This window comes from Giraffa tippelskirchi, chromosome 6 (assembly GCF_054371585.1).
Source record: "Giraffa tippelskirchi isolate mGirTip1 chromosome 6, T2T-mGirTip1v1.2.pri, whole genome shotgun sequence".
In the NCBI taxonomy this organism is placed as follows: Eukaryota; Metazoa; Chordata; class Mammalia; order Artiodactyla; family Giraffidae; genus Giraffa; species Giraffa tippelskirchi.
The window spans coordinates 119,584,761-119,607,971 of record NC_137280.1 but is presented as its reverse complement, the minus strand read 5'-3'; the positions used below and the strand labels follow the sequence as shown (position 1 = coordinate 119,607,971).

At 40.8% G+C, this 23,211-nt stretch overlaps 1 protein-coding gene across 3 annotated transcripts in view; it reads right to left on the bottom strand.

The window, feature by feature from the left end:
• PCBD2 (pterin-4 alpha-carbinolamine dehydratase 2) overlaps positions 1–23,211 on the bottom strand; it is a 50,127-nt gene that overhangs the window by 21,005 nt on the left and 5,911 nt on the right. The window contains exon 2 of one of the 3 annotated variants that reach the window (XM_081502944.1): positions 12,632–12,731. The exons of the other annotated variants lie outside the window; for them this stretch is intronic. The gene's annotated coding sequence lies outside the window, so the exon portion shown is untranslated. The remainder of the gene's footprint in view (positions 1–12,631; positions 12,732–23,211) is intronic. 3 annotated transcript variants of the gene reach the window in all.

Genomic DNA, 23,211 nt, shown 5'->3' with positions numbered 1-23,211 from the left:
ACTAGCACCATTTTTCAGTCTCACCCACACATATCTGTAGAGGAAAGGAGACAGCAAGTAGTTACACTTCTACCACACTCTGGAGCTTTTGATTTGAGAAATTAAAGGGAAAATATCCTTTTGGAATATCCTTTTTCAGGCAATAGACATTTATAAAATAACGAGTTTAAACTTAACCTTTGCACATTTATAAACATGAAAGGTAGCAAGTTACAAATCTGCAGTATCATGGATGACATTCCAAGTTAGTGCTCTCAACAGTGAATTTCGGTTAAAAGTGGATCTTTTCTGCCCTGAAGTACTCAGTACGTGGACTGAGGCCCCACTTGTGCTCTATCTTGGCACCTTACGCACACCTTCCCAGATTTTCCAGAGCCACTTCAAAATCAGCTCCTGCTGCTCCGAAGTCTTAAGGGCTTAGGTCACCACGGATTTCACTGGCTTCATGTATGGGTGGGGTTCTTTAATGACAAACAGCCTTGTCATTGGGCTTCTATGTGAATGTCTCCAAGTCCTGTCCTTCACACAATCCTGAATCTTAATTTTTTATTAATCTGTATACCAGAAGGTTGTCCAGCAATTTCACTTTTAGATCTATACTTTAAGGACACTCTCACACCTGTCCACAAGGAAATAAAAGGATGCCTGTTAACAAAACTCACTGTAGTAATGAACATCAGAAAAAACAAATGTCCATCAACAGGGAAACAGATAAGGTATGGTTAACTTATTTACATTTTATAATTGTTTTGCAGAGGAAAAGAACATTTTAAAAACACATCTACTGTAACAGAAGCATACAATGAGATGGAAAGAATATCAATCCAAGAATTCAAAACCTGTGTTCTAGACCCAGACCTTGAGCAAGCTACATGTCCTGCCTAGGCTGAGATTCCCCCCATCTGGATACAGGGAGATGATGTGTACCAATCACACAGCACAGTGCCCTCACACACAGTGAAGTTCAATAAAAAAGAATATTAGCTAATTATAATATCAGCAGCATGTGATGGAATACTACTCAGCCATAAAAAAAGAATTAAATAACGCCATTTGCAGCAGTATGGATAGACCTAGAGATGCTGCCATATTTAAAATAAAGTTTTTCCATGAAAAAAATTAAACATGAACTTATCTACAGAACAGAAGAAGAGTCACAGTCATAGAGAACAGACCTGTGCTTGCCAAGGAGGAAGAGGGTGGGGGAGGGATGGATTGGGAGTTTGGGATTATGCAAACTATTATGTGGAGAATGGATAAACAACAAGGTCCTACTGTATAGCCTAAGGAACTACATTCAATATCCTGTGACAAGCTATAACGGAATATTTATGAAAAAGAAAGCATATATATGTATAACTGAGTCACTGTGCTGTACAGGAAAAATAGACACAACACTATAAACAATTATACTTCCAAAAAATAAAATTTAAAATAACAATAATAGCCACAGCACTTAATAGACACAAGGAACAGTTTATCTCTGATTACTTTCTGATTATTTCAGCATTAAATATAAATTGCTTTATCATTTACTTGGATACACCTGAATAGACTCCTTTCTGATTAAGCAGCACCCTCTGAACATAATTACTTCTCACTGACTAGGAGTCCCAGTGTATCTCAGGGGCTGAGATACCACTGATTCTCACTGTTCCATTCTGGATAAAGAAGGAAAGGGGAAAACCCAAAGGGCACTTGAAAACACCACCACTCCAGGCCAGACATTTACACAACTCCACAAACAGACTGACCCTTCCTATTTCACAGAGGAGAGAACTGAGGCCCCAAGAGGAGGCAGCCACCTAACAAATAGCAAGGCTGGGCCTCGAACACTAGGATGCCCAACTCCGAAGGCTCCGTGTGTGTTTAGGACCAATCTCTAGCGTCAGATTATATTCTTTCCATTTCTTGCTTTTACCTAAAAGCTAATGAGAGCAAAACCAAGTTTCCTGTCATTTTTATTCTAAAAACTTAATTATAAGAGGAAAAATAAAGTATTATAGAAGGTTTAGAAAAAGAAGAAATTACTATATATTTTGTTTCCATTTTTCCCTTGTGCCCTTTTTGCCACAACTGTCATGACAGTATTCTTTTATTGTGGATCCTGAACCATCTTATAACATTCAAACATCCTACTCGTTTTCCATGTGGCTCCATGGCCTTCTTATTTTTAGAAGCTGTATAGAATGGATAATTCCACATAGAATGGATAATTTTCTCTTATAAAAACTATTTCATGTAAATGGTTCAATCATGTTGAACAGAGACACGTATACAAATATATCTTTCTAAGCAAAGTCTTCTGAACATGTTGTTTTTTTTTTATTGAAGTAGAGTAGATTTGTTTCGGTTGTACAGCAGAGTGATTCAGTTGTGCATATATATATATGTGTGCGTGTGTGCGTGTCCACACATATTCTTTTCCAGATTCTTTTCCATTATAGGTTATTACAAGATATTGAAAAGATTCTTTGAATGCTCTACCAATACACATTGTGGAGTTTCAGAGGAGGCAAAATTGAGGAACTATATAATTGGAGGTTTATGCAACAAATGAGAAGTCTTTTTTTAAACCCCTATTTTCCCCAAAGTCCAGTGAAAACATTAGCTTGTATAACCAATTTTTCTTTAGCTGAGCATTTGTTAAAGCTACTGATCAGTTCAGATACTCACCATCTGCACTGTTAAAACCATGACAACTGCACGTGTTAGAACAGACACTCCACCCACCGAACTGGAAACGTCAGGGGCACTGTCATCAAATCCTCCCACACGCAGGCAGTGTGCCTTGTGGAAGGATCCCCAGAGCAGACTTCTCTGGGACCTGAGGTCTTACCCTCAAATATTTCTCCCAGCCACACATGTGACTGTGGGCACACCACCCAACCTTCCTTTTTTTCTTTTTTTTTGGCCACACCGTTTGACTTGTGAGATCTTAAGTTTCCCAAAGCCCCTCGGCAGTGAGAGCACAAACCACTGGACCACCAGGAAAATTCCCACTACCCAACTTTCACACTAAGCTCCCAATCTGCCCAGGAGAGGACTAGTCATTGAGGGGCAGAGAGAAGGCCCAGGAGTCAGGATACAAAAGAGCTCTCTATGTTTTTGTTTTTAGTGCTTAGAAAACAGAGTACTGCTCTGAAATGATCTGCATCTTATGTTTTCAAAATTATAATATTGGTAGAGTTTCATAATGAAGTTAAAGTCTCCATTACCCTCTTGGGTTGCCTAATCTTCCTCAAGCACCCAGTGAAAACCTGGGGCCACGCCTACCCTGGTGATCTGAGTTGTATTCTTCATGGAAATCTTGAGAATTATGGCCAGTTGCAAATCCAGAGTTACAGTAAAACCAAAAAATACACTGATCTGTAAATATGCGGAGTGGGCATGAGACCAGAAATAAACTGGGGGTGGTTCTGAGACAAATGAGCAGCGCCAAGAGCCATCCTCCATGAGACCAACAGGGTCAGAGTTGCCAGAGCCTGAATCCCCAAGGCTCAGAAAAGCACGCCTACAATGTTTAGCCTGAATTCATTTTCTTTACAAAAAGAGGTGTGCTGCTTTAACTTTAAATCTTATCTAGACTCACAGAGTACGTTATGGGAAAGTGCCTGAAAAGTCCTGTCATACAGAAAGACCCAGAAAGGAAAATGTACACTCCCACCTTGGATAGTTATTCCTCCCTCTCAGCCTTGGATTCCTCATGCAGGGGGAAGAGGGTGGACAGGGAAGAGGGTAGACCGGTGCCGGCAGGGCTCCTCCCACTTTGTGATTTGACAACCAGCATAAGGAGGTAAGTGCTGTGTTCCCTAATGATTAACAAAACACAGAAAAGATTCTTCTCATTGCACAGACTGGGGTTTTCCTAGGCCAGCAACCATGTTGTTTAGGAAGTGAGAGTTTGTTTCTTCATGGTAGTCAGGAAAGAACCTAGAGTTCTCTGTCTGGCATAAATGACCTATTTGGGACCGCAGAAGTGTTTTTATAAGCTCCAGTAAAACTTTAAGGTAGTTAAGTGTTTAATTTATCTTTCAGTTTCATACATTGTGAGAGCAGACACCAAGTCACAAATATCTGTCTCAGCCTTTCACAGAGAATTTTGAACCTTCTTGTGTGTTTGTTTTTCTTATGAGTTTCTGTTTCCTTCCTTAGATGCATCGAAAGTTTTAGGCCTACAGGTTGTGCTGACACGTGGTAAATGCTGCACAGGATTTAAGTAGTCTCTGAGTTTTGGCAGACTGGGGCACTCTGTATCACTCTTTCTCCTGACTACCTCAGATGTGGGCACAACTCCTTTCAAAAATGATAAATGTTCCTATGACTCAGGAGATGACTCTCATATATTTAGGCATTAACAGGTTATGGATATAAGGTTCTAAAAATTTCAGAATCTCAAAAAAAAAAAAGAAGAAGAAACAAAAAACAAAACCTGAATATAAGAAAATCATCTGGCCACCTTCTTATTGTGTACCAGTGTCTAAGAAGGCAGGGCCATACTGATTAATGACAATGAGAAGACACACACATGCCTTTTTTAGAAGGTTCAAGGTTGGTGTTTTCTCTCAAAATTCAATACTATGAGTATTTTCTTCCAATATATTTCCTTTAAGCAGAAAATATGATCAGGTATATTCCAAATAAGACTTTTTTGAAAGACTAAAAACATAATAATGAATTTAAGAAAAATCTGCTCACAAATCTGACAAAAGAGAAAATAAAGGTCAAATGATTATAAGAAGTATAGGTAGGCTCTATCTTTAAAATTTCAAAAATTAAAGCTAAATAAAGAGATTTTTTTTTCCTTTTGTTGAAACACCTTTCTTTTGCCACTTGTAACTTTATGAGTTAGTAAGAAATGACTTTGTTTACATCAAAACAAATGGGAAATAGTTTGGGTTTTGCAATTTTTAAAAGTTGGTAATAAGTTCCTTTAAAAGCACTCTAAATATATGTATGTGTGTGTGTGTGTGTATATATCTATAAAAGTAATTAAACCTTTCAAACAAAATGTTCGAATTTCAGACAGCATTTAAACATCCTTCAGTTCACAGCCTCCTAACCCTATTCCTTCCCCCTCCGCCCCTCAGTACCTCCACTCAGCACCACTTTCCTGCCTCTACCCTCACACAGAAGTGAGTCAAAGGTTAATTTCCATTCTAACTCAAATTCTAATCCAATGTGCTCCCAAAGTACCCCACCCAACACACAAAACTACCATGCAAACAGTCTTCTCCAAAGTGGGAGGTTCACGAGAGGGTGGCAAACACTCGACAAAGAGTGAAAATTAGCTATAAAACTCAAAAATCCCACTGATACCCACACCCTACTATAGACATAAAATGGTCAGCTCAGGGAAAAACCTACTTCTGTATCTCTCTACTGCCATTTCTTAGTGAGAAAATGACTTTTAAAAGCTAGTCAAAGAACCATGAGAGGCAAGGCTGACAGCCATTGCTGATTTCACTCTGGCACCCAGCATCTACAGCAGTAGACACTCAAAATATTGGACCTCAAAACATTCATGGCGATCAGCACTAAAAGGCAGCGACATCATAGGTACAAACACTCCAGGAACTGCAGACCAGAATCAAAACCTCGAACCCTACACTCACAGACCTAAAACGTTTCCTCATGTGAGGAAGAGAACCACCACTAACAATCTTTGGAAATAATATTTGAGTCTTGGCTCAACTGGCTAATTTTGTTCTGCACCAAAACCGTTCAAATTCCTAAAGTCTACAAGCAGATTCATACTAATTTCAAGACACAGTTTCCTTCCAAACCCAATGAAATGAAAGGCAGAAACCAGCAAAGAAAAAGAAAAAAAAACATACATAAGATGGCTTGCCATTTTATGAAAAACAAATGAAGAATTACACTCACATCACACTGATAAACTGAGAGGCTGCCAGTGGTTTTCAGAGCAGATGTAACATTTTAACAAATGTGATTGTTTGTGAACGAAATAATTCTGATCAAAAACTTAATTGCAGCCAAAGTGAGCCCTGGGCTGTGTCACCATAATCCATTCTGACAGGAAGCAGTGAGTGGAGATTCCTACTGTGAACGGAGCACATGTGAAAGGTCAGCTTTGGCCTGGAACTTCAAAACCGTTAACGTGTAAAACAGTGTGCATTAGAGCCCGGAACGGCTAACCACTGGATTAGCGGATGTCCGCTATGTGGGTCTGATGTGCTTTTGGCAGGTAATGGTTAATTTGTAAATAGGCAATGTATTATAACTTTCTTCTTTGCCTTTTCCCAACATTTACCAGCAGAACTCACTCTTAATTACAGCTCAGAATATTACAAAATTAGATTTATAGCATGGTCTCATTATAACAAAGTCCTTGTTTGTGAAATGAAACTTATTTTTAATAATTTAGTGAAGGAAAAGTCACATGTATTTTTTAAAGGTTTGATGAATGAAAACTTTTCATGTAAAATGAATATATCTGTTCACCAATAGCAACTGTATTGTAAAAGCCAAAATTTGCCAAATGAGGATTTCATTATAAGAAATGGATAATTTACTCACATATTATAATCTGAAAAACCAATTACATGATACTATTTTGCATGGCTTAAAAAAATTCTGAATAAAAAACGCAGTTAATAACAGCTTTCATTTTCCAATGAGCTGTTACTTATGAAAGAACCAAGCTAAATACTGCCTTATAAACCAATGCATATGAAAACACTTTATATATATTGAATGCTATAAAATTGGTTCATTTGACTTTAAATTAGCCATTTCTCTCATATATAAGTCACTTAACGGTAATATGGCATTAATGAGTGATAAAAGTTGACACTGTGCACTTCCATGATTATTTTAGGATTTAATTCATTTCTGAGTTGAGGAGAAACAACACTTCTCAATGAAAACAAGTAGGTCTTCTACAGTAAGTTTTATTTATATTCTCAAAATCAGCCTTCTAAAGCTACATCTCTGGCCATTGGACAGATGCAGCTCCTGGGCCCTCTGCAGATTAAATACAGAAATCTTGAAGGTGGCTACATGGCCAGGGTAGCCTCATCACCAGCAATCTCATGATTCCTACCTTGAGAATGTCCACAGACACCTTTACAAACAAAATCATACATGTGTTACTAACTGCAATGGAAGGCTGAGAACATGGTCAGCAAAACAAGTTACCAATTTCTTATATTTCTGCTTTCCATACAGGATCTGAAAACAAAACCTTCAACATATTTAGAAGATTCAGAATCTCCCTAATACTCTGCTTCTGAAAGTATGGACTCTGTACATTTACCAACCACCTTCCTAGACTCTGGCCCTTCAAGGACCTTACAGTGTGGTGAAGAGGGCAGATAGTCAACCATAAAGACCTGGCAGGAAGTAAAGGAGGTAGGGAGGAAGCAATCAAGAGAGGCTGAGTGAGTGAACGGTGCTGGACATATTCATGTTACACTTTTACCCCTCCTCTCCACAGACACAACAGCAATCCAGATTCATAAGGAGAGCACCTAAGTTACCAGAGGAGCTAAATTTAACCCAAGTACAAACATTAAAAAAGAGATGTGTAATTCACACACACACATACAAGATTTCCGAAATGGTCATTAAGGTATTTTCTTATACTGTTACGTGATTGACTACACCTGGTAACACACTAAATATATATAATTTTATCTTCACTCCTAATCATTTCTTCCATCACTACAACCTTTTCAGCATAATAATTCTTGGCCACCGTTCCACTTCCTTGGTGAGGCTCAGGCTCAAAGAAGCTCATGGACTTCCCTCCAGAAAGGTTACCAACAGAGCAGAAAGTGCCCCCACACTGAGTTTCAAGTTAAACCGGGCACGCCCACTCAGGGACACGCCCACTCAGGGACAGGGACCCTGTGCCCAGGCGCATGCACTGCACCTGCAGTCCATGCTTAGGATTCTCCCACTCAGGAGCAAGATTAGCACTATGGCAGTTACAACTATTGATTCCGAAAGAGATGTTGCTTATTTCTTAGTTGGCTTATGTTTGTTTACATGTCTTAAAAACAAATGTCCAGGAGAAATGAACTTACACTTTAATTCAGTTCTGCTCTGTGAGCTCAGTTTTCACAAATACAAAGAAAGATGTTGTTACCGGTTTCTTTTTAAGGACCCATGTTCAAATGGGAGGACGCTAAAGAAATTCATCATTCAATTCTTATTCGTAGGAGCAGATTCTCTGTAACCTGTAAATTATTTTGATTTACAGTGAATCATTATTGTATTCATAAATGCTGGAAAGTTGGTGAACAACATGATATAATGACACCCCAAAATAATTTTATAACTGCAGGTGTGCAAATCATAACATGTGGGAGATGACTCAAAGGATAATGGGGAATAAAACAGTTTAGGAAGGGTCACATAAATGAGGGAAAGAAGCGAGGGCATGTACCACAATTTTCCAAGATGTCTTTAAGACCAAACTACTCGTTTAGAGGCAGATGCAGTGGAGCAGAGTCTGCACGGGCAGCAGAGTCAACAGCTACATTTAAACAAGCAAAGGCAAAATGCTCCATAATTTACAACAACCCAATCACATTGCTCATTCTTTTGAGGTTAAATGCTACTGACATAAGCTACACCTGAATCCAATCAGTGCAGAGACGCTGAGAAGATTCACACGAAAGGACTAAATTTGTCACAAATGGGTTGGTTTCCGATCTTAATGTAGCCAAGTTGCTTTACTCTGACCTCCATTGAACAAATCAACTTAATGGGCACTAGGAGTGCTATAAAACTTAACAATGGAGTGATTTTTAACTTTTAAAATATAGTTATGAAGCAAAATGTTGGATAGCTTCTACAATACTGGAAATCAAATTAAATCTAGATGTTTTTTAACAGTCTTGACAGATATAATCCTAGTTACCATGTAAATTTATGGTAAGCTGCTGTGATATTAGCCACAGGTGCTACTTTTAATATATGAGCCGCATCTGGCTGGGAATAGAATTTCTCAGAGGACTGAAAATGACCTCACTATCAGACAATGGAAGGGAAAAAAACAAGACCACTGTGGCATATAAAAAGCTGAAGATGTGGTCCACAACTAAATATTTCACATAAAATTCATTTTAACTCTGCAGTTGTAGGTTAAAAGATATTATGCTTTCAATATTTAAGAGGCATAGATATATTTCAACCAAATAGCCAAAAGATTAAGAATGTAAGACAGTTATGAATACCCTGGCTACGTATACAATAGTAGTGTTCCATCCTTTGATCAATGTCGGGAAAAATGATGCACTAAGACTTGAAAAGAAAATTCTTTCATGGTTCCCAAGCACACAACATGATTAGACACCACTAAGGCATACCAAACCAAGATGTAACAACTACTGATTTCTAAGCGTGGCCAACATCACTGGTTGGGTTTTTAAAGTTCTTTGGAACCATTCATAACGTCCAAGAAAACATTCTCATCAGGTGAAATTTTTAAAAAATCATTACAAGTAATCACTATTTCAAGTCTGAGAACCAGCAATATCACTACAGACAAATACAAAGAGAAAACATAAGTTTCTCTTACCTACCCAATTCAAAAATAAAAAGAATATGTATAAAATATACAATTGTTCCCTTTTAAGAAACCCTTTCTGAACCACTCAAAAGCCATCATTTGCCAGAGAAGTGGCAAGTGTGGAAATGTGATAGAGGATTTACAAAGATTTAATTTCCTATGAAATAACTCTTCCCGAATTAAACAAGCCTTCTTTATCTGAAAAAAAAAAAAAATCTCTAAAAGAGAAACATTCTATGAAAATATTCCCTACCCCATTGCCCTAAGCTGTGAGAATGTTAGCTATAAAGCCCCATAACAAAACATTTTGCTTCTGACCTTCTCAAGTAACTTGAAGGGCTTGATTTTTTAGCTTCAACAGATCAATGCAATCTAGACGATGACTTCTATTTACTTTAACAAATAAATGGATCTATGCCTGATTTCAGTGGGCATGAAGATCCTGGGTATCTTCAGCAAGAAGAACCTGGTATGACACCCTGATACTCTTGTGATAAATGGACAGCATTTATTAATATATGGAGCATTTAGAAAAGGTAGGCTCACCAAGCCTCATCTGTGCTATGAGATTAGTTATGATAGGCACTGGTTAAATTAAACAGGGCCTTTCCGCTCAATGGAATACTCTATATATCCCACCATTAAAAATCATGAAGCAAAATATTTAACTGACAGGAAAAAATGTTCACCATGTATGAAGTGAAAAAAAGCGACTGAGAAAAGAGTCCACAATATGACTCAAAATATATATAAAAACATATGTACATACATATATGGTTACATATACATAAACACGTTTTATATACATAAATGTATGTACATATATGTATATATAAACATATGTACATACATAGGAAATTCCCTCATAGCTCAGTTGGTAAACAATCTGTTTGCAATACAGGAGACCCAGGTTCAATTCCTGGGTGGGAAAGATCCCCTAGAGAAGGAAATGGCAACCCACTCCAGCATTCCTGCCTGGAGAATCCCATGGACAGAGGAGCCTGGTGGGCTACAGTCCATGGGGTCACAAGAGTTGGTCACAACTTAGTGACTAAACCATCACCATGTATGTACACACATACTCACAAAATATGCATTCATGCATATTGCTTCGTAAGTGGGCAAAAGACACATTTTTCTTCTTGATACTTTACTGTGTTTTCAAAGTTATAAAACATACTATGCAATCAGGAAAAAAAATGTATTTATTAACAAGCTAAACAGACCACACAAACCTAACAGGGTGCTATCATTCCCGTAAGAGAGAGTGGCCTGGTTAATCTCTGTGGAGTATGAGTAATCCATAAACGTTAAACCCTTCTATTTAAAGCTTACAGTTTTAAACAAATAAGAAGATGGAAGAGATTCATTTTCAAGCTTACATAACAGAATCATAGATGAAGACATTTAGAATTACAATGGCCCTCTCTTCTACACATCTGTATCCACAGCTGAATGGTCGGAAAGCTGGCATCTCAATGAAGAAGTGTATCTTCTCCATGCAGAGTTCTAATTTGCAAAGTTAAGTTTTTAGAGGCTCTCTGCAGACCTTCTATCTGAACGTGACTTTCTTCTCCAGGTAGAAGTTGACCCCCAATCTACAACTGACTTAGGACAAATAACTGGTCAATCAACTAATGCTTTCAGGACAGGGCATACAGAATCATGTAGCAATTTACAGGTCAAATTCCTATCAGTAGCTGCCTACCTTTTCCTTTAAAATATGCAAAGAACATATTGCCTCTTTGAAGCCCTCCAAAATAAACACCATTTATTAAATATAACAAAGAGACAGACTCAATTTTGAACAGCTGAGTTGTTCATTCAAAGGTCTAGGATGTTCCCAAATAGAACAGCATCCATATCTTGAATTATTCCACAATCCTTCAAAATACAGACTTGGGTTAGAAAAGAGCTGTGGCCTTAAGAGTAAGTAGGAAGCCGGGCCTTGGAAGGACAGCTCATTGCTGCTTCCTCTGTGAGTCTGAGCAGCTTCCTTCCTACCATTCCTAAACTGGGCTTCCTAATACCCAAACTCACAAGGCTGCTGGGAAGCTTCAATGAAACCACCTACGTTATTTCCCAGATCACCCAACAAAGAGCTACTAATGCCTAGAAAACACTCACTGGTTCATAAAATACTTTGTGACTCTCCAAACTGTCAGAAAGAAAACTGACTTGGCTGCATTTCAGGTAAATAATGCAATATTAGAATTACCTGTCAATATTAAGAATGACCTTAAAGCAACATTTTTATATCAAAAAATGTTTACATTAAAAAATGTATCAAATTTTTAAAGCTTTTCTATCTGGAAGACCACCAAGTTATGATTTAAAAAAAAGAAAGAAAAGAAAATCAGCCAAGAGGGCTGAACCAGTGGCTATAGAAAAGGAAAGGGATCTAAGATTAAAAGAACAGTCTGGAAACAGAAATGAGTGCCTAATTGATAACAGGAAAAAGGCCTGCGGCAGTGACATCTGTAGAGTCTTCGAAGAACCTGCCATGGTCCCTCAGGACACCAAGATTTATAAAAGACTGGGTGTGTGTGGCTGAACTGTGGAGCCAAAATATCAAGTAGTGCCAACCCCAGCCTTTCCTTACTGGAGGTGATTTACTAGAGATGCCACAAGTGGCCTATTTCTTTCTCCAACACTTTAAAACTGCCTGCAGAACAAAGGCACAAATCAGTGCTGTTCTGTTGGAAAGGGTGCCATGGCCCTAAAGAGCATCCCATCATACACAGCAACTTAGGGGCCAATAAGTTGGTCACCATTCAGAAACATCTGTGTCTAGGAGTAAGGAATGAGAAGAAGTCCCTGGTGAGAGTTTTAGGTAATAACCTGTAGGAGACAAAAAGATGAAAAACACTATGTTCCCCTGAGGCTAAGGGCACTGACCAGGGTCACACATATGAGCCCAATCAAGGGGCTTCGTGGATTCAACATACCTAGATAATACGGGGAGGGCACTGTGGGAGAGGTTCACAAGCACAATCCAAGCTTTGGCCCTCAAGGTACTTACACGTTAGATGCACAGAGACAAAGCTAAGTAGTCACATTCCTCTGTTACATGATCTAAGCTGCACTTACATCCTAATTCTGCCACTGGTTCTCTGTCAGCTTCACCCCTAGGCCTCATTTGCTTCATTCCTTCCAGTGCTAATGTTCACAGGTTGAATATCAAACAAGGCTGAAAGAAAACCACAAACAAATAAGATCATGCAAGGGCTGAATTACAAACAGAAAGAACAGACAGGAGACTAACATCTGTGGTTACAAAGACTTATATAGGGCATGTGAGCTCCACTTCCTCTCCAGGCTGGCCTGCACCCCCCACCCTATCTGAATCATCCTTCTGATGGCCACGGATGACTCCAGGCTGCTTCATCTGTGATCATCTTTTACAACTCACCTCACTTGGAGTGTTGGCAGAGCTGATTCCACTCTCCCTTTTAAAACACCATCTTCCTTTGGATTCTGTGTACAACACTGGCCTGATTTTCTTCCTATTTCACTATAAAGTCTTTCTCAGTGATCTGCCAGCACCTCCTCTTCTATCCAAGCCCTAAACGGATTGAGTTCTGAGCCCTCACCTCTTCTCACACTATAGTTTCTGCCTGGGTGACCTCATCTATTACATTGGCTTGGTTCCATACACATCTATGTCTCTCCAGTTATCTACAAACAAGACATAAAGCTGCCTTCTTGGAGGTGACTTAGGGATGTCTCATAGCAACTCACACTTAACAATATCCAAACCAGAAACCTTGATCCCTGCACCTGAATCCTGTTGCACCCGAATCCTGTTCCTTTGCCACACTTACCCAACTCAGTAAATGTCACTTCTGACCACTCAGTTCCTCAGGTCCTTAACCTGAAAGTCGTTCTTAACATCCCCTGCTCTTCTTCCTCACCACCCATCACCATTCCTCCCTACTCAGGGAAACTTGGGTTCTCTCTTGATATTTTTATGCCCTGCAAGAGTTATGTGTGGCATCATTGGTTCCTGCTGATGTAAAGAACTGAAAGCAGCTCCAGCCTCCAAACCTCTCTGCTTCCCTCCGTCACTCCCCAGTCCACAATCTCCTGCTATGTCCACCTAGCAATGATGTCTCACCTGGACAAACGCAACAGCCTCCTTACCATTCCTCTTGTGTGACTTTTGTCCCCTTCTGCTTCTACTTCATCCTCTAAGTCCCCACACAGTCTGCCCACTTTCCATGACACTGTACCCTCACCCTTCCTGTCTTCTTCCTGTCACCTGTGCTGCCATATTGTCCTATGTACGTGAAGGTCTTGGCTGACGCTCTAAGAACATCGATGATGCCAAAGAGATGCAAACACCAGGTTTTTACTAGACTGTGCTCCCAAGTCATCGTCCAGTTTCTAACAGTAGTAAGGAAGAATGGTTACACTGGCAAATTTGAAATCACTGATGATCACAGAGCTGGGGAAATCGTTGTTAACCTCACAGACAGGTTAAACAAGTGTGCAGTCATCAGTCTCAGATTTGATGTGAAGCTCAAAGATCTAAAAATATGGCAGACTGCCCATTTCGTTTCCTTACACTGACAATCCCAGCTGGCATCATAAGAAGCAAAACAAAAACAAAGGGAAGAAAATTCTCATATTATTTTCCTAGGGCTGCAATACACATGTGAAAATAAAATACCAAATGCACAAAGGAATAAAAAGAAAAAGAAAATGCATCAACTTATTGGTTCCTTAAAGAGGTCTTCCCTGACAGCTCTCCTCCAGCTGAATTCGGTTTTCCCATTTTTATCTCCCACATTTTTCTCTCTCTTTTCTGCAGGAGAGGTGGTATCCACACCAGCAAACTGACGGAAGGATTGCCTGGCTCAAACCCCAACTCCACTGTGGGGCCTTGGGCAAGTTCCTTAATCTAAACTTTCATATCCTTATCTGTAAAATGAGTCAAATATTCTCTGTGAAGATAGGGATTTGTGAGGATTAAATGAATAAATACATGTGAAGTCCTCACCACATAGTGCCTGGCCCAAAGTTTGAGTGTTCATTAACTATTAGGATATTCCTTCATGGCACTTATCACAATGGGCAATTATATATGCACTATTTTCTTTGATTATGCTCTCTCTCCTCTATTATACTGTAAGCACCATGGAAATGGGAAAACACCTGCTTTGCTCACCAAAGCACCTCTGTGTCTAGCACAGTGCCTGGCCTACAGTCAGTGCACAGTAACTGTTTATTAGTGTTGAGTGCATAAGATTAAAAAAAAAAAAAAACCTTTCTCAAAATGTACACAGATGGGGACAGGATAGGTGTAAGTGAGATGCAGTGTAGGAGGGGGAAGAACAGCTTGGGAATTGCAGGAAAGAAATGAACCGAAACATTCAGGGAGGGAGCTCTAGCTCCACTATGGGCACTACTGTTTCTCCTCCCCCGTCCCTGGTTTCCCCACTTCTTCAGTGAAGGGGGTGACTAGGATGACTCAGGTACCTTACCGTGCTAATCTCTAACAGACTCAAAGGTAAGGTTAGAGACAGCAGGCGGCTTGGAAATCCTCTGAGAAGATGATGTCCTAGAAAACATAACAGGAAGGAACTGAGATTTTCTGAGCAGAGACCAACTTGGTTACAATGAAGCAGGTCGAAAGCCAATGAAGGCAGAGGGCCTAGAGATAAAAAGCCACCAGGAAAAAGCCATGGCCTGCAGGAGAGTGAGGGGGAGGGGGAGGGGAGGTGCACCCAGACGGGAAGCACAGTCAGATGGTTCCTGGTGACTGATCACCAAGGTAACTCTTCAGTTTCAGGCCTGGGGGCTTGAGAGAATGGTGGTCCAGCTGAGACAAACGAACAGGTTTCTTTTAGGAAATTTTCTTGTAGGGAAGACAGAAAGATAAGAGTTTGCTTACAGAGACCTTAAACCTGAGGCAGTGCTCAAAGAGGGGGAGAGTGCCACAAGGACCCTCCTTGCTAGCCTTCAGCCCAGCTCACTGAACCAATCTTAGGGCCCTCACCGCCCCCACATGTCACAGTAAGATGTGCCCTCTTGCTCCTCGTCCCTGACCAATGCCATCTGCTGACCCCTCCCCCGTAACTCTATAAAACCTCTCAGATTTATCAAACCCTGCCCCTGCTCCAGGCGGGCTTCCTGGATTACACCTTTTTCAGCATCTTAGTATTTCATATTTTAGTACCTGGTTAGCATGGCAGTTTAAAAGATCAACTACCATATCTTATAAAAGTCAGATGTTCCACCTCCCCAACAAAACTGGCAACTCTTCTGGGCAGGGACGAAATCAGGTATCTCTTCTGCATCTTCCTCCTTCCAGGTCTTGGGCCCAGACAGCGCCAGTCCTTCAGTGGGTGCCAGCCCAGAGATCTCGCTACACTCACTGATCCCGCCAGAGACAGGCCCTCTGGCTCTTAGTGGGAAGACTACGTGGCGTCCAGCCCCGACTGGGCCTGCTCCGGGCACATGGTGCACGTCCATGGCCAGGGTTGCGGTAACAAGGACAAGGCATTTCAAGCCAGTTTGATGAATGATATAGCAGAAGGCCACAATCCTGCCTTACTAGCTGAGAGCACAGGAGCAAACTGATTCATCAGTAGCATTTGCTATTTTGATAAAACTGATTTTAACAATACAATTAAACCATGCAAATAAATGTAAAGGCCTCCTTTAAATCATTTCCCATAACCTCCGATTGCTCAACAGTGATATCTGGGTTGCTCCCACACAAGCACAGCTTTGTTTGTTCTAGCTGGTGAACAGTCCCTTTCTCAGGGAAGTATTGTCAAACCCATTTAGGGCAGAAAAGTAATCCAACAGGCAATCCTTGGAAAACAAGGAAAACACAGAAGAAATAAAAACATAAAAACAAAACACCTTTCGAAACCAGAGTAGGATCTAGAAACATTGCTAAAGGAACCAGAGATGAGACTGGCACCTAGAAACTGCGACGCGACCCGAAGTTACCACGGCCAGGCCATGATCTCAGTCCGGTTCAGTGTCCTTCTGTAAAATTCAGGAGACTAATTCTAGTGAATTAGTTAGAATAGCTCAATCCAGCCTGGATCAGAAGGGCAATATGATAACAATAAATTACCTGCAAGACAGGGGAGAGGCTGTATTGCTTTGTTTTGTAAAGGTTACATAGAAAAGAGCACAATACTGCAAGCTCAGAGCCAGGGTGAGCTCAGGCAGGCAGCGTGCCTCCTGAGGTCGGAGAAGCACTGGACACCACCTGGCCACAGAAACATGAGTGCGGAACTGTATTTGCTGCTCAGAAGAGCTGACTAGTTGATAAAGCCACTTCATCAGGCACCCAAGGTCTGTATTTCAAAACAGCTGGATGCGAGTTTCTGTGTCATGGCTCTAATGCACCAAAACTCTACTGACCAAACTCTTGCTGTGCAAAACGAAACACTATTGATAATGGCTGCACTGAAGCAATGGACTGGCATACCAAAGAAAAACAGAAACAGAAAAGAACAAGACCAAAATATTTTTAAGTGATTACTTAAGGTCTCCTTTAAATTATTTTCCGTAATTATCGAGCCAGCAGTCCATTGTTATTAATTCATATTCAGCCTATTTAAGCGGTACCAGCAATGCAGGCTGAAATCAAATGCCTCGGTAATTTCCTAACTTTTGAGTGTTATTTTCTTGTCAGTTAAATTTAAAGCAGCCCATTTGTGACCACATTATACCAAGTTAATCTCATCTAAAGTGCTTCTCAAACCCTAACAGCTACACTAAGGTTTTATACTAATGAAAGCAATTTACATAAATGAAATTTATGTCAATGCATTTCATGACAAATTTTTTATTTTATAATAATTATAGTACTTATATGATAACATCTGTTGATATTCACAGTCTAAACCTGGCAAAGATTTAAACCCACAACATTTTCCATGCATCATGTACATTATCTGTGAAAAGCAATAAAAAAAGCAATGAATGCATTAATCATACCAATATCATCTGCAAAGCATAAATCTGAAATACCTTTCACGTCAGCTCAAACTGCTTTTTATTTTTTACACACCTGATTTTACGCCATCTGTAAAAGGGCAAGACAAAGACTTTTGAGGAAATTATATTTCTTGGCTGTTTGACTTTTACAAAATACTCAGGCAAAGTTGTGTAAACAGAAGATTTACTATACGACTAAGAAAAAACGATGCAGTTAAAAGTCCATTTTTATTAAAGGACGGTGTAATGACCACAGCGTTTTCACACTGCAGTGTGGTGTCATATTTGCATTTTTTACACCTGTTTTACATTTCCCCTCGTCTACCTATCACATGTGTTTTTACAAATACACATCAGGCCTAAACCTATTCCATGACATAAACAGCAGAAGCAAGACTCCGAATGACAACATTTTAGCTCTAATTTCCCTACTTCGATGGACATCAAACCAACGTCCCAGCCACCACCTGACAACATCAGCGTGTCGTTCCCAGGACTCCCCAGGGCTCCAGGATCAACTTCAAAGTGAAAACCAACATGAATACACCACACAGATATTCTTACTAGCTTCTTAAATTTTAGGTAAGTTTACAAAAATGCTTACAAAAAAAGTTTACATAAATGTGAGCATCTCTACTCTCTACTCCAATGATAACTATGGACACTTTCTCAGGGTTCTAGCTGGCTAACAAAGCCCATCAGTGGGCACATGTTATGAGTAAGCTATTGGTGTGATACTCAGACAAGTTTTCACTTTACCTGGCTCCTGGACACACAGATACTAGTCTAAACTTTAAAAGCAAAATGATACTTTCTAACCTCCATGGTGCTGAAGCCTCAGGAACATTCCCACTGAAGTGTTTCTCTACCTTTACCAGGCAGTGAACAGCCACTTTCAAGAGTGCTCAGATGTGACATTTATATTACTGCATTACTGACTCATAGCTTTGATGTGCACCAAGATGTGGTGCACAACAATGAACAATAAAACCTGAACTAATTCTTTCACAAGGACAGCGCCTGAGACCTCCACCCACGTCCTTTGAGGACCGTTAAGATTTTCATTAACAGTTGTCTGTCTTCTGGTATCAACAAGCCTTTGACTTCACTAAGTGTTTCAAAATGTTAACCATAAGCCTATTATCAAATTCCTCAATAAAACATCTTTACAAAGTAAGTCAGCGACAGTAACTTTCAACTGCTTTACAGCAGGAGCTCCAGGCACAGGAATAGAAACCATTTTACAAACCCCAAACTCACATATGGTGCTACTGCTGCTAGACACACAGAAACCTCCCCCCACCGCCGCCGCTGCCATGGCCTAGGCCATTCTGAAGGCCTCTCACCACCCTAGTGCCTGAAATCTTTTAATGGCAGCAGTTACATTAACCAAAATGTGATGAGCAAGATATAGCACAAATAGAGCTTGGACCCTGCCCTGTGAGAGATCCTCTACTTGGACCAGCTGTTAGACTGAATCATGTACCAACAAAAGAGCCATTTTTGTAGGTTAAACCTGGCTGAACATCAGCCAGTTCCTGAGTCCCTCTAACAAAATTGAATGCCCTGCAGGCAGGCCTACCTAATAAAGCATAGACAAGGTATAGGAGCTCCTCCAGGAATGCAGAGAACTCCAGTTCTTTCTCACAAAGCTCGTGAATCAAAAGTGCTCTCCATCACCAAGTGGAAACTCCCTATCTCCTCCACCTAGAACTCTTCATTCACTCAAAAGGTACCAAACTAGGTCAGCTGCCCCACCCCCACTCTTTATCTATTCCTGATACAAGTTTGCTTCTGTGCTAAACAAGAGTGGTCCAGTATCCAAGAGTGAGAAATCGGTTAGCCTTCCCCCGTGGCGGAGGGAGGCCTCTGATGCTGCCGGGACCACCTGGCTCCTACCCTGGAGGGCTCCACCTGCTGGCATCTTGGGTAGCTGTTGCCTGGGTTCCAAAGCTTCACCTTCTGCACCTGCTTCCAAAGCATAAAATTTCCTCTGATTTTGTAAGCTTCCCACTTGTCTCCACATAGCAGTGCCTATTAAAATGTATCTTTATGGAAGGCTCACACCCACATTTCTAACTGACATTTTGTTCTTTCAATGCAGTCACCCTGCCGTTGCCAAACACCTCAGAATACGTTTACATGTCACTTAGAGACCTCTCCCTCCTTATGTCTACAAGAAGAGAAAGAAAAGCAAAACTCCTTTACAAATGTCGACCCCACCCTGAGTCTAAGCCCTCCAAATGTCGAAACTTCCTGCCTCAGCCTTGGCACTGCTGTGCTCAGAAAACCCGTGGAGTCTCACCATTGCCTTTGCATCGCCACCAAGGAAAGACAGTGGGCTGACGGCAACCGAAACCCATGGCCACTTCCTCCACCTATGCCATAAGGATCCCTTGGGAATTTTCACACCTATAATCACTAAGTATCTGCACTGATCTGAGCTACCAATGCATGTGAACTATTTGGAACTAACCATATCTTGGAATAAAATGTCTGAAAGGAAAAAAAAAAAATCTTCTTTATAGTAAGACCTAGTATAACCCAAAGTGCTGAGAAGCAGGTTTTTCATCCAGAATAAATGAAAATCTTTCTAAAGTGTGTGGTTCAATTTCTACAGCAATAAAATAAATGAATTCTAAAGCAAACTTATGACACCGTTTCACATATACCCACCACATAAGCAAAGCATTTAAAAACTGTAACACCCAACAAAGGTAATCTCACTTCTGAAAGATTTATTATAAGTAAAATGACAAGACTATGTAAAGAACTGAAAAATGCTCACACCCTACTTAGCGAACAAAACAGAACATTTTTTACCTATATATTCAGCAAAGACCAAATATATATATATGCTAACACCCAGTGTGGAGTGAAGTCTCTTAAGGGAGATGCGGGTCATCAGCTCTGCCCACGATTCCCTCCAGGGTATAAAGTCAAGGCCTGGAGAGGTGCTGTCACATGGAGCATAGTGGGCCTCCCATAACTCCTGCTAAGGGCAGGGCTGCAGTGAGGGAGACACGGTCTTAGCAAGGTGTACACATGCATGTGGAAATGCCTGCTCACAATAAAAAAATTACAAGCCCACAGGGACATCTTGTCATATCCATTTGGCATACATGGGGAACTGCACCTAGAAAATAAATGTGTAGATTCAGACAATGGGTAAGTGTATTTTAAAAGTTGATAGACATCACTTAACTGCCCTGCAAAGATGATGCATTAGTTGACACTCCAACCTCTTCACTCTCCATCTCTCACATCAACAGCTGCACTTCCCTCCTCACCAGCTTAGACTCCAAGGTCCAATATTTTGACCCCTTATCTGCACATATCCTTAGTCTCCTTGCCCCCTATTCTGCCACTGCACTCTTCTGGCAAAAGTTCAGCACTTGTTAAAAGTTCATGCAACTCAACGACAAAAAACAAACAACCTATTCAAAAAATGGGCAGAAGATCCAAATAGACATTTCTCCAAAAAAAGACATACAGATGGCCAAGAGGCACATGAAAAGATGCACAACATCACTAATTATTAGAGAAATACAAATGAAAACTACAATGAGGTACCACCTCACACCAGTCAGAATGGCCACCATGAAAAAGTCTACAAATAACATGCAGAAGAGGGTGTGGAGAAAAGGGTTCCCCTCCCTGTTCCTACTGTTGGTGGGAATGTAAATTGGTAAAGCCACTATGAAAAACAGTTTGGAGGTTCCCTAAAAAAACTAAAAACGGAGTTGCCATATGATCCTACAATCCCACTCCTAAGCATATATCTGGACAAAAAGATAGTTCAAAAAGATACGTGCACCCCTATGGTGACTGCAGCACTATTCACAGCAGCCAAGACGCAGAAATGACCTAAATGTCCATCAACAGATGCAGGAACAAAGAAGATGCAGTGCATATAAAAAATGGACTACTACTCAGCCATGAAAGAATGAAGTAACGCCATTTGCAGCAACATGGATGGACCTAGAGATTATACTAAGTGAAATACATCAGAAAGAGAGATAAATATCATATGCTATCACCTTTATGTGGAATCTAAAATACGACACAAATCTATCCACAGACAGAAACAGACTTACAGACATAAAGAACAGATTTGCTGAGGGGTAGGGATGGACTAAGGAGAAGGCAATGGCACCCCACTCCAGTACTCTTGCCTGGAAAATCCCATGGACGGAGGAACCTGGTAGGCTACAGTCCACGGGGTCGCTAAGAGTCGGACGACTGAGCGACTTCACTTTCACTTTTCCCTTTCATGCACTGGAGAAGGAAACAGCGACCCACTCCAGTATTCTTGCGTGGAGAATCCCAGGGACGGCGGACCCTGGTGGACTGCCGTCTGTGGGGTTGCACAGAGTCGGGCACGACTGAAGCAACTTAGCAGCAGCAGCAGCAGAGATGGACTAGGAGTTGAAATTAGTAGACGCAAACTATTATATAGAGGGTGGATAAACAACAAGGTCCTACTATACAGCACAAGAAATTATACCATGATAAACCATAATAGAAAAGAATATGAAAAATAATGTGCATATAGATAAATAAAACTGAATCACTGAACAGTAAGAATACAACATTGTAAATCAACTGTACTTCAATAAAAGAAATTAAAAAAAAAAAAAAACTTCAGCCTTCATTAAGCCCAACCCAGCACCTTCTCCAAGCATGTGTAAAAAAACACACAGGATCTTCACCTTAAATGTTTGCCCATAAATCTCCAGTGACACTGAGAACTGCTCAGCAACCAACCACACTTCACTAGTTGCTTCACTGTCTTAGTCTCTAAGAGGACTGTTTCTTGCCTGTTTTCCTATTTCCCCAGATCTCCAACACTCCTCCCTCCCACCCTGACTCATTCTCAGTTGATGACTTCACTTAGAAAAAATAAAAGCCATCAAAAGAGAAAACCACCTCTTCTTCCCAGGACAAACGTAGCAACCTACCTGCACCTGTACACGTACACGCAGCATTCCTGCCTCTCACAGTGGACACGGCGCACCTCCAGCCCATCCCATCCACGATGCTGCTCCCACAGTTACCCTTTCTGGAGGCTCCCTGCTATCTCCAGCCTGAACTCTGATCTCGTATCTCCAGCTGCTGATTGACATCGCCACGTAGGTGACTAGTATCTCAAACCTGACATGTCCAACACAGGGATTCTTAATTCCCTACCCTGATCTCTGCCCCCGTTTCCTCAGCCAAGAAAATGACACCGCCCTTTACCCTACAGCTTGAGCCAGAGCCTTGGGATCATCCTTGACCCTCTCCTTCTCCCCACATCCAATCTGATAGTCTGGATTGTCCTACCTTCAAAATAAAGGAGAAATCCTTCATTTCTCTCCACATTCCACTGCTATTATGGCGGTCTCCCACCATCTCTTGCCTAGCCTATTACATGGCAACTTCCACACTCTGCCTGCTGCCACTCTCGCCCTTCCACCATATCTGTTCATGGCGGAACAGCCAGGGTGAGCTCTTTAGAACATAACCCAAACCACAGCACTTCTCTGCCTGCAATTCTCCAAGAGCTTTCTTTCACAGGATAAAACTCAAACTCCCTGTCAAGGTCACAAAGTTCCTGTGCTTGGCCCCTCCCTCTCTTCAACCCCTTCTCTCTTCTGTCCCCTTCAGAACGCTTGCCTTCTGGCTCTTCCACGGTCACGCCAAGATCCCTTCTGCTCCAGGAA